Source organism: Ictidomys tridecemlineatus, chromosome 2, assembly GCF_052094955.1.
Source record: "Ictidomys tridecemlineatus isolate mIctTri1 chromosome 2, mIctTri1.hap1, whole genome shotgun sequence".
NCBI classification, from domain to species: domain Eukaryota; kingdom Metazoa; phylum Chordata; class Mammalia; order Rodentia; family Sciuridae; genus Ictidomys; species Ictidomys tridecemlineatus.
The window spans coordinates 126,713,262-126,725,350 of NC_135478.1; the positions used below are offsets into that span (position 1 = coordinate 126,713,262).

Consider the following 12,089-nt stretch of genomic DNA (forward strand, 5'->3'; position numbering starts at 1 on the left):
CCCTGATTCTCTCTCTATATGACAGGCACTGTGTTCTCTGCCCCATGGTCTCTGTAGTCTCATCTAAGCCCAGAGTCACCAAAGAGGTAGAGAATTCTGATCCCCATTTCCAGGTGACAAAGTGAGCCTTAAAGGTACTTTCTCTAAGCTCCTGGCAAGGCTACTAGGCTCCAGCTGAAAGGGACTGAGCCTTTATATGAAGCCGACTTGTGTTAACAGGCATACCTCATGAAGAGGTCGCCTTAGCTGCTCAGCAAAAGATCACTGCTGTTAAATAAGAATGGGGACCTGTATTGCCAGATCTGCTGATTTTGAAAGAGAAGCTACTTATGAGACTTATAGAAAAGATTCAGACTTTGAATTGTTTTCTAAAAATGTGAAGTACAATATAAACCAACCTCCACTCCAAAACCACCAACAATAACATAAACCCAAGAAATGTGTTGTCCATTTGCCCAGACTGCCCTTTCCAGACATTCCCTGTTTTCCAAATCCTTCTATAAGGTTATATTATATCTTCAGTCCCACTAAATGCATCCAATCACCCGTATCCCATCTTTAGGAATTCTTTTCTATTCCACCCTCACCCAATCTGTCCATTCTCATTCATCCCCTGTGCCACACCACTGTTCCCACCTACAAGTCTCTCAACTGGTCTCCGTGACTCTCAGTTAAAACCTGATGGAGTTTTAAAAACTCAGTTGGAATCATCTAACTTCTTCAAGCCACCCAGTAGAACAAGCAGCTATCCAGATGCAAAAAGAACCACCTTTCCCCTTCCCCACAAAAAAAAAAAAAAAAAAGAATTCAAATTTAAGAGCTCATGCTATAGAACTTCTGGAGGGAAGCACAGAAGAAAATTGTTCCTTCATTGAATTAGGCAGGCATTTCTTAAATAGGATTCCAAAAATGAAAACCATGAAAGGATATATTGATGATTTAATATTTAAGATATAAAAACTTTTCTTCGGACGACATTGTTGAAAAAATGAACAAACTGGGAGAAAAATCTTTGTGAGACATATATATGCTAAAGACATACCCTAATATATAAAGAACCCTCAAAACTCACTGGTAAGAAAACTAAGAACCCAATTTTAAAAATGGGAACACAGTTTGGATACACCTCTCATGAAACAATGCATATAGGCTTAGCAGGTAAGTGTATGAAAACTCAATATGATAAGCCAGGAGGAAAATGCAACTTCAAATCAGAATGAGATATCACTATATACCAATAAGGATGGCTAAAATTTAAAAGTCTGACACTAGCCAGTGTTTGTTGATCACAGAACAACTAGAACACTCATACATTTTTTTTGGCATGCACGCAAATGGTATAGACAGTTTCTGATAAAATGAAACGTACAATATGACCTCCCAGGTTTGCTTTTAGTTATTTACAAAGACAAAGAAAAACTTAGGTTTTTCAGAAAAAACCTTTACACAACACTTCTAGCAGTTTTATTTGTTATTGCCTAAAACTGAGACTAGCCCAAATCTCTACCAGTGAATGAATGAACAAATTAATGTGCAATTTCATACAGTGGGATCCTAATCTGTAATAAAAGGGAAGTACTTAGGCTAAATGACATTCTGCCCTATTTCATTCAAAAGACACTCTCAAAAAGCAAAACTGTGAGAAGAGAAAGTAGATTACTATTTATTGGAAGTATGGAGATCAACTCTGAGAGACTGAGAGGTAAACTTTTGGGGTAATCATTGCTCTGTATCTTTATCGGTTGCCCAGTTGCATCCCTCTCTAAATCCTAAAAGTATATATTTTAAAATAACTGAATTTTTCTTTCAGCAAAATATACCTCAGTTTACCAAACTGTAAAAACATCCTTCGGAGATCCCCTGTTTTGGTTGTAAAGTCATTTTGATTTAAGCTATTAGGAACATGGGAGCTTATATTAAGGTATCACAAAGAATGGAATTTTATGAAAATTCTAAACAGGAGCTGCATAAACCTAGGGAAAGGGGAGGTTAAGAGTATTTATTTGGATCTTCCTTTTTCATAAACTGTGTATACTGAGCCTAACTGCCTTGTTCTCACCTGGTCTCTTTGGTCCAGAACCCCTCCAGTTCAGAATCCTAGGTGCAACTCATCACTCTGCCCACTGACTCATCTACCTAAGGAACTGGACTTGGGCCAGATGGCTATACACAGGGCAGCTCCAGTTTGGAGGGTGGGGATTATATTGGTAAATCCAATGGCGGCATATCTTATACCCTCTGATCACTTTTAGGTTAGGTGTAAATGAATATGTCCACACTTACCTCTCCAGCCTGGTCTCTGACAGATTTCTTGACTCTGTCCCTCCCCACCAGCTCCATCTCCAGAGTTCTATGACTAAATGTAGTTACTTAGTTTTATGACTAAGTAACTACAAGGTCTTTCAGGCTTTGGTCTAAAGTGCATGCCTCTTCCTGGACCTTTCTTTAGTTCCTTTTTTTGCTTTACTTACCATGTTTGATGTTCCAGGACTCCATGGGGGCATTACCATCACTGGAAAGTCCTTGAATGTGACGAGTCTCCTCACATCTGGACTCCAGAGGCAGCCTATGACTTTGGTTTAGAGGGTTTGAGGAGCTGAAGTATTTGGAATACTGGTACACACGTAGATGGTTCTGGAGTCTGTTAAAAAATGCAGATTAACTCACAAGCTATGGATGCTGTAGGACTTAGATAAGCATGGGAATTTGCAGTGTGAATAGGTTCCTCATGGTCTTGGGGTAGGTACTATGATTGTCTTATGATTGCAGATCTCTCCCTGCCCCACGTAGGTGAGCTGGTGGGTAGTCTTTTGTACAGATGATCACTGGTTTCCAGCTCTGCCTTCCGGGCAACATATGCATGCACCATGTGCGATGGGGGCTGGGCTGAGGGACAGCTGTGACCAAATGAGAGAAGTGAGGACCACAGCTGGTCAGAGCATCTAGCAGCCATCAGGATGCCACTCACCATATTCTCCTTCTCTTTGCCAAGGCTACTGGCAATGTTTGAGATGGTGCCTGAGGCTCACAGTGAATCATTCCATTATTCCATTCATTTACACTACTGATAAATTCATTTGCATGATAACTATTTTTCAACATAACTTGTTCCACTTAATGCCTTCTCTGTGCTAGGGACTCCCCACTACCAGAAGGACACTAGTGAAGGGCACATGGTTACCACTATCACCATGCTTACAGTCAACTGGGGAGACAAATGTTAATCAATTCATTACTAATTAAAAATTAGAGTCTATCAGATTCTCTAATTTCAGCTGAATGAATCTTCTAGCTCATATTTGGATAATTGAATTCTTCACCATCATGGAATCCTGTTTCTTGTCCTGAGGTCTAAATCCAGCTCATACATTTCCCATTGGTGAGGTGCTTGAAACTATAAAGGCACACTATCTTGCCTGAGGAGATAGGGTTTTCCAGGATCATCTGTATATTGCCCAGGCTGCTATCCTCCTGTAAGGAAGCATATAGGTAGGGATATTTGTAGTTTGGGGGATAGGAAATTACTAAAGTAGTCTGTCACAGGATTAGCTCAGCCAGGATCACAGAATGGGGCCAGTTGCAGCTTCTACAACTCCAGAGTGGCAAGTTCATGAACTTTTAACAGAAAGTAGTACTGAGTGGGTCCTGCTCACCGAAGTCCTCAGTGAGCCAGGAAATGTGGGAAAGAGGGCCTGTCCCAGGAATTCTAGGGATCAATGCCAGGATGAGAACACTTGAAACTTATTTCAGTTGATAGTGATATCTAAAAACTCACACAATTTGAGACAATTAAATGCAATGTCTGGCCCTAGAAAAGATCTTACAATCAAGAGGAAAAAAATACTATAAAGTATATCAGATCAACTGGCAAAACTGGAATATAGACCCAGATTAGATACACGTATCTTATCAACATAAATTCATGAATTTGGTAACTGCATTGTGGCTGTGTAAGATAATCTCCCTACTGGTAGAAAAAAACACACCAATGTGCAGAGGAGTAAGGGGCCATGGAATGTGGAACTTATCCACAAATGGCTCTGAAAAAAATACCATGTCCAAGTATGTAGAAATTTTCAAACATCTATAAAAGTCCCATGACCTGTCAGGCTTTCTGTCTGGAACAGGCATGGATTTCTGATCAGAGCACGACTTGCATAGCTACAATGTTCAAAGCTTATAAACTTGCCCAAAGTTGGCTCAAACAGTTTTCTCTTTAATTTTCTTTTGTGTTCTTTATCTACAATAAGAGTCCTTTGTGCTCCTTTCTTCCAGGAATCTAAGATCCTTTCACATTATTCTCTCTTGATTTTTATCTTCTGGGATTCTGAACTTGGACCAAAGGACAGAAATTTTGGAGAGGCCCGTTTCAGTTATAGAAAAGGGTGACCTTTCGTTGATTACAGCGGTCTAAGGTGAGAGCAACTATTGCTGGAAACAAGAGTATAAAACAAAAAAAAAGTGCCTAAAAAGGGTTTTGGGACAATGAACAGTTTTCGATTCTTGCCCTGAACTTACCAGCTACTTGACCTTCAGAAATCACTTGGAGATTCAGTTTCCGGCTCTGTACAGTGGGTATCTCCTAGGAATCACCTAAGAGGACCAGAGTGAGGGTTAAAAACGAGCATTCTTGAATGTTTTGTACAAAGTGTTTGCTCACTGAAAGTAATTTATTGCAATAGGTGTTTTTATAACTTCAAGACCCAGAAAGAGACACACTCAAAGTCACGTTATCTGTATTACAACTTCGACACAATAGAGACATTAAGAATCATTTATGGCAGTGATTTTCATTAATTCCGGAATCCGTCGAGCAGTCAATTTATGTTCCCGGTATGACCTCCTTGAATCCCGGGACATCACTTCACAGGCGGGCTTTATTCCCCAACTTCGAGGCAGCATTAAGGAAAAAAGAAGGGCTTCTCTACGCCCGCCTTCCAATACTCACACACACACACAGACGAAGAAACTGAGGCTCGGAGAAGCGAGGCCCTAGACTTGGCCGCCTGTGAGTAAACCCAGGTTGCCTTTCACCGGGCCAGGGACCGCCAGCCGCAGTTCGTTCTTCGTTTTGTCCGGGTTAAAGGATTTGAATTGTACAGTTAACACTTTTTGAGTTTCAAACAATTCGTTTACCCGTGCCTTTCGGGACGGGTCCGATTTGTCTTTCACTGGGGCAGCCGCCGGAGCTCGGCTGTCGCGGTTCGGTGTCGAGGGATCCCGGGGGCCAGCAGGAGGTGTTCCCGTGCGCTGGCCCGGGGCAGAAGGCTCCGGGCGCGTCAGGCCCCCGAGGCGGCTGGGCCCGCGCGCCCCGCGCCACGCCCTGCGCCCAGGCCGCGGCTCCTCCCGCGCTGGCGGCCGCCGAGCGGTCCGGGCGGCGGCGGCGGCGGGAGGAGGAGCAGGAAAAGCGGCCGGGGGAGGAGGCGGAGGCGGCGGCGGCGGAGGCGGAGGCGGGGAGGGCGGGCGGGGCCGGGCGAGTTTAAAGCCCTTCGAGGGGGTGGGGAGGCCCCGAGGAGGCAGGAAGGGAAGGGAGCTGCTGTTGAGAGGGCGGGCGAGCTTGGCGCTCGGAGACCCGCCGGAGCCCAAAGTTTCCGCGCAGCCCCAGGGCGGAGGCTGCAGTGCGGGGCGCCCGGGACAGTCCTGCACGCCGTCCTCGCCCCGAGGGGACTCTGTGCCCGCCGCCTGCTGCACTGAGTGTCGCCGGCGGCCACGCGGAGGCGGCGAGGAGCGGCGCCGCGGCAGGTACGGAGTTGGGCGGGGAGCGCGGCAGCAAGTTACTTTGTGGTCCGCGCCGCCGCGGGGCCCGGGCGGGCCGGGCGGGTCCCCGCCGTCATTGTCTGCGCTCTGGCCGGCTGCGGCCAGGGACGGCGGGCCCCGCGGAGGCGCAACGGACGGAAGGGCGTCGCCTCAGGGCCGGGGGCTTCTGCACCCTAGGCCCGTGGCGGGCAGTACAGTGAGGCGGGACGGGGACTTCGGGTACGCTGGCTAGGCGGCGGGGCGCCCCGCCGGGCTCTCCCCGCTGCGCTCTCGACCCCTGGGGGGAGGTGTGGAGTCCGAGCGTCGCATTCTTGAACCATCTTGTCAGACGCCGTCGGCTAGGGGGTTGGGGCGGGGGCTGCGGTCAAGGCCACGCTCCCCCGGGCCGCCGCCCTGAAGGGTGGGCGCCCAGGCTCCCCAGGAGCCCCTGGTGTTCCTGCTGCGCGGCGGGCCTCGGCGCGCGCGCCCAGGCGGGCCGGGCAGCGGTGCCAGACACTCCCAAGTCCCGAGCGCGGCCCAGCCTCCGACGGAGGATTTTCTTCTTCTTCTTCTTCGTGGTCCCGTGAAGTGACCCGGTTACCCGCCACTGGGGCCTAACACCAAGTTGAGGGCTCGCGAACTAGCCGCCCGCCAGCCGTGGAAACGTGATAAGAGCGGTACCGTTTGCAGAAGGAAATTTCTGATGCAACTCTCCGCCTTTGCTGATTGCCTCTCCAAACGCCTGCCTGGCGAGGGCCCTTGAGCATGTGCGTTATGGAAATTAGGGTATTCTTTACTTTTTATTGTGTTCGAATTTTCTTGGGATTGGAAGAAAGGCCAACTTCTTATCGTTTGGTTTGATAAAATGTTGTGGTAAAGTAGGGGAGCCACAGGTGATTTTTACAGGGGCCTTGATCTTTAGGATGCTTTTGAAAGAATGTTTTCTTGAAAAAGGTTTCATTCAAGAGATGCAAAGAAAAGACCCAAACAAGTAGCGCTCGTGAGTAAATATGCGTTATTGCACAACTTTCTCTTTGCTGCTGTTTAAAAGGCCAGGCCCAGAAGACTTTGTTTCACAAAATGCTGATTCAGCTGTTTGGAGCCCCTGAGTTTCAAGAAATGGTGTTCTATTTAACGTTTCTCTCTGTTTTACTAAGAACACATGTTGTTAGCGCAGCAACAGGCATAGACTAGGGTTTATAGCACAATGATGGTAATATTTTAACAAGAGTTGACCTAGAGCTCCTCTTTCCAGGAGAACAGAGAGGTAGAATCTAGATTTTTACAGCAGAGTGGATTCTGACTAAGGTAATGATGAAGTGTCTATTAGGAAAGTATTTTTCGAAGTAAAAGTCCTGAATTCAAACGTTTTTTTTCACCAGGAATGATTGCTGATGTCCAAGTTTTTCTGTTAAAAATCAATTCTCCAGGATTCCTGCACATAATATTTGAGTTTTACTGGGAGCACTTGAAAGAGAAGGGCTGCACAGGCCAATCCCCAGATTACAGGGAGGGAATTTAAGGACAGACAGAGTTACATGCCCAGCAGGCATTGCAGTAACTGAGAAGTGTAGCCACTGATACTTTGGTAGCATTTCACAGTTTACAAGACACTTTCAAAAGCCTTGTTGCTTTTAATCCACTGTATAGTCCCCCTGATCCCCATTTTACAGGTCTGGAAACCGAGGCTCATGAGGTTAATTGGCACTCCTTAGGTCGTTCGGGCTGGCAAAGGATAGAACTATCACTAGAGCCTAAGCTTTGGATTCTTTTTAGTCCTGTGTGTTTTATGCTTGTGCAAAAGTACATCCACTGCTGAAGGAGAAATGGCATGGAGGAAGTACACCCTGCCACTCACACAGCTGGACAATAAGAGGCTGTGGCATGATGTTACTTAATCTGGTGACTCCCAGCCTTCGAGATTAATGCCATATTGGCAAAACCATTATCGATATTTATTTTTTATACTTGAACACACATTTGTTTTGGGAAGAAACTTTGATATCCATGAAGTCATAAGTTTGATATGGTAGTTATGTTTACGGTAATTAAAATAGAAAATCTGAGTACCCCGAAAGTCACCTGTTGCATATCATCTGTGGTCTGCATGGCTTTTGGAGCAGTGTTGAATTGGTTAAAATGGTTTTCATTTGTGGACCAGGAAACTGGAGCTGAGCAAATTCATGGCAGCTAACTGTCCCGGGCTTTGTGTGCTGCCCACTGCCAGGAATGGAACCTTAGGGTAGCCCTGGCTCACTTTTAGTGACAGGGTCTGTGTCTTGTCAGTCTCCAGCAGGAGAAAAAAATAAAGTTAGAATCTAAGTGCTGGCTCAGAGCTCTTGATTTTGATGACTTAGCCGGGTCAGAGACTTTAAAATGTATGGAACTCAAACTCCTGAGTGAACAAAGAAATCTATCTTCATCTTGGAGCTGCAGATTTTTTTGGTTGGAACATATAAAAACGAATGCTTTAAAGTGGCATAAGTTAAGGAACTTATTTCTTTGGAATTCTGTCCACCTTTTAACTGCAGGGGAAGAAGAGCCTACAGAATAGTAGCATTTATTTGAGATTTTAAGTGGAATTATGTTGCTAACCTGACAGAACTCAGAGCAAACTGCAGGGGATTTTAGTCCTGTTTCATAGGAGAGAAGCATGTGCATTTGCATGTTGACTGCATAATCCGTTTGTTAAAGTAATGTGGAGTTGCATGGGCTTGTGAGGAGAAAATATTTGCCTTGTCTTTGATTTAAGTACTCAGTTGTAGGTTCAAAATTTAAATGAACTTTTTCTGTTAGTGGAGATTTTTTTTAATCTATCTTATTTTTGCTTATCTATGGAAATTTATTTCCTTCTTTTCTTACTTGTTTTTAATTTTGATGATTTGGCTGGGTCAGAAACTTTACAATGTATAGAAAACAATCTACTTACTACTTCAACAAAGGAATCTATTGTGCCTTTAGTGCCATCTTAAAGAGTCTTAGAATTTCTTGGATTGTTAAGTATTTCTTAAGGTGAATCTTGGGACTGAATCTAGACCTTTCTTTTTGAATGTAAGCATTTAAAGCTAGAAGTTTCCCTCTAGGCACTGCTTTAGCTGCATTCCACAAGTTTTGATGTTGTTTTTGTTATTTTCTAATAAAATTCAGTTCAGAAATATGGGAGATTATGGAAGAAATTAGGTTGGTCAAACTATGTGGTGGGGCTTGGCAAACAGGTGCTTTGGGATTTGAAGTGTGTTTTTCAGGGTGTGCACAGTAATGGGTGTATGAGTGCCCTGATCTATTTAAGCACTGGATGGTACTGAATTTGTGTTAATATTATTTGAGCAGTACACTTTTAGGGGACTTTCTTTGTTCTCCCTTCTGGTTGACGTCTAGCTGCCCTCCCAGACTCTGAGATGCAACTTTTCCTGCCACTTGTCTTCGGGAGGCTTTTGTCTACCCTCCTAGTGATACCAGGACCTGTTCACTGTGGGTACATAAAAGCGGGGGGAAGGGTAAAATCACCTGCTCACTCATGTAAAGGCAGACTGACAAGTTCTTCTTTAATAATGGAATGAAAAATGGTGTGATTGTCCTTTGAGAAGTCAGCAACAAAAACCATTTCTTAGGGTTATCAAAACTCATCTCAGAGGTAGAAATGAGTGGTGCTGGTTTCTGCTTTTGGCATATAGACAATAAGAAGATTTCCCTTCTTCCTATTTTAGAATATTAATATTTTTCAATCATCTGCTTCATATACGGATTTTCCTTGAGCAGACCTTAAATTCTAAGAGCTTTTTACTTAGGCTGGGTCCAGCAACACAATAGACTTTTTTTTTTAAATATGCATTTTTAGTTGTTGATGGACCTTTATTTTATTCATTTATTGATATGTGGTGCTGAGAATCGAACCCAATGCTTCACACAATGCCAAATAAGTGCTCTAGCACTGAGCCACAACCCCAGTTTTTATTGTTAACATTTACCAGGGCAATGGAGATAGGTACTGCATTTGGGTGCAGGTTGCCTTTCCCATCATATTGCGCCCTCTTTGCTTTGTTAGATCAAGGTAGCGGCTCAAACACTAACCATTCTATGAGGCTTATTGCCTCAATTGAACTGTTGGTTTTACTATTTACAAGTTTTGTGAGCCTGAAAAAGTTAATTAACTTCTTTCATAGAACAGAAATTATAGGATGGTTCATCTGTAAGTGTTGTCGTGAAAGTAGAATGACATTAGGTTTGTGTGAATGATAAGGGCAGTGCATGGCACATGCTGACTTTGGTGGTGATGTGTCACAGTACTGTGCAGTCAGTCTCAGAGTAGTTTGTATGTTTGATCGCTTCCTTTCTCTTCATTTCTAAGGTCTGCTAGAAAGGGGACCCTGCTCTTCGTATTTCTGTCTTGCTGTGCTTTGCACACATTCACTGTGCAAAACCTTGTTGAATTGATCTGAATGTTCTGTGGGCCACTGTCACTGTTAAGAATCTTTTTATTGACTATGTTTAGCATGGCAGTTTGAACTCCTCACAGGTAGGATGCTAAGATCAAAGAGAGGTGAAGGACCATAGACTTCACTTTTCTGAAAACCATTTGAAACAGATAATAGTGTATAGCAGGTATCAAAAATTGGTTCCCTGTGACCTGCAGCAAAAGATGCAAAGACCTCCAAAAGGCACAAGCTCAGCTGGTTGCAGTTTTGGGTGAACAGAGAGATCCCTTGTGGAGCCTATGACATTTGTGTTTGGGCCCCTGAGGTTGGAATGAGATGAACATGAGCCACTCATCCTGGATATGCTGACCATGCCTTTGGGAGTGCCTTTGAACCCCATCCAAGGGCTGTACTGATGGGCAGCCCACTCCTCCCTGAAGTCTTAGCAGCATTTGAGCCAGTTAAATGGTCCTAGGCACAAGCAGCTGCCATCTCACAACTAATATGGGCTACTAAAGCACATGGCATGGAAAGAGCTCAGTGTATGTTGTGTAGGCACTCCAACCTGAAATCCTTTTAATATAAAAACCTTAATACTATCACAAATCTAATACAGCTTGACCATCTCTAATCTGGAAACCAGAATTCCAAAATGTCCCCAAACCTGAAACTTTTAGGGTGGCAAGTTGATACCGTAAGTGGAAAATTCTACACCATGAAACTTTGTTTCATGCACAGAATTAGTAAAAATATCGTAATTAATTATCTTTAGGCCATGTATATACAGTATATATGAAATATAAATGAATTTTGTGTTAGAATTGGATTCCTTCCCCAAGATACCTCATATGTGTTCAAATATTCCAAAATCTGAAAAACAAATCAAAATCTAAAACACTCTGATACCAGGCATTTTAGATAGTGAATACTACCCAGAGCAGTAACTTTAGGAGTCCCTACCACAGGAAATTTAAAATGATGAAAAACTGCTATGAATTGAATGACTTTTAAATTTAAATGTTTGTATAGTACCCTTGTGCCTGAGCACAAACCCTTCGTTGAGTCTGGGCCTCTGCTTGAGAGAGCTGTCCTTAGAAGGTCTTTGTGTTGGGAAGAAGGTAGAACTAGGCGAGTTCAGTGGCCCTCTGATTGTCCTGAATGGGTTGGCTTCAGGCAGAGGCTGCTGCTCTCCTTTCCACCCTGGCAGCGTCACCTGGCCCAGCACAGGCTGTGGTGTGTTCCCTGAGAGCCTCCACGTTGCCATTTCTAGGGAGCTGCCTGTTCTCTTCCAATGAAAATTGTGTGGGTCTCACAGAAACTGCTCCAGGATGTTCCTAGAGATATGAGAACATTATGCGCCATGGCCTGCATCTCCTTATTGGGATGGGGGAGCCTAGGAGGAGGGAATAAAGCAAAAAGAGGAGCTCCTTGCTTCCTTCTTGGGTCATCCCCAACTGCAGGCCTTGCCTGCCCTACCCTGCACTCTGGGGCCTGCAGGCTGTGAGAGGGAGGGGATGCAGACAAATACCCCTGTTGTGGCCCTCCGTCCTCAGCTGAGACACTGTCCCTACCACATGAGTGTCTCTACTGTGTTCATCTGGAGGGGTACCTGGCTTTGTAATTCCTTGACTCTTGAACTGTTTTTTTTTTTTTTTTTTTTCAGTTTAATCAATGATGGACGGACATAGTTTAAAGAGTCACCTAATTCCCCAGAAATAACCAGATTATCAGGATTTTTCCCCCCATGTTTACCTTCATATTTTTAAATAGAGGTCTGAATAATACATTACAATTCCTTTCTGTTTATCCCTATTCTGCTGCCCTAGTAGAGCCCAGTTTTTCACATACTTCTTTGAGGTTTCACCCTTTTGCCATATCCTGTGCTTACTCCTCCTGTCCTCCTTAGTAAATTTATCAAGATCATTATGCAGAGTGGGG

At 44.3% G+C, this 12,089-nt stretch overlaps 2 protein-coding genes across 9 annotated transcripts in view; one reads left to right on the forward strand and one right to left on the reverse strand.

The window, feature by feature from the left end:
- The window catches only part of LOC144375335 (uncharacterized), a 41,286-nt gene extending 35,915 nt beyond the window's left edge, over nucleotides 1-5,371 (reverse strand). For 7 of the 8 annotated variants that reach the window (XR_013435020.1, XR_013435021.1, XM_078039743.1 and 4 more), the window contains exons 1-3: nucleotides 4,949-5,371; nucleotides 4,519-4,593; nucleotides 2,472-2,641 (exon numbers count right to left, since the gene is read on the reverse strand). The gene's annotated coding sequence lies outside the window, so the exon portion shown is untranslated. The remainder of the gene's footprint in view (nucleotides 1-2,471; nucleotides 2,642-4,518; nucleotides 4,594-4,948) is intronic. The other variant, XM_078039738.1, reaches the window with a different exon arrangement.
- A 241-nt stretch (nucleotides 5,372-5,612) lies between these two features.
- Grb10 (growth factor receptor bound protein 10) overlaps nucleotides 5,613-12,089 on the forward strand; it is a 187,890-nt gene continuing 181,413 nt past the window's right edge. The window contains exon 1 of the mRNA XM_078039744.1: nucleotides 5,613-5,742. The gene's annotated coding sequence lies outside the window, so the exon portion shown is untranslated. The remainder of the gene's footprint in view (nucleotides 5,743-12,089) is intronic.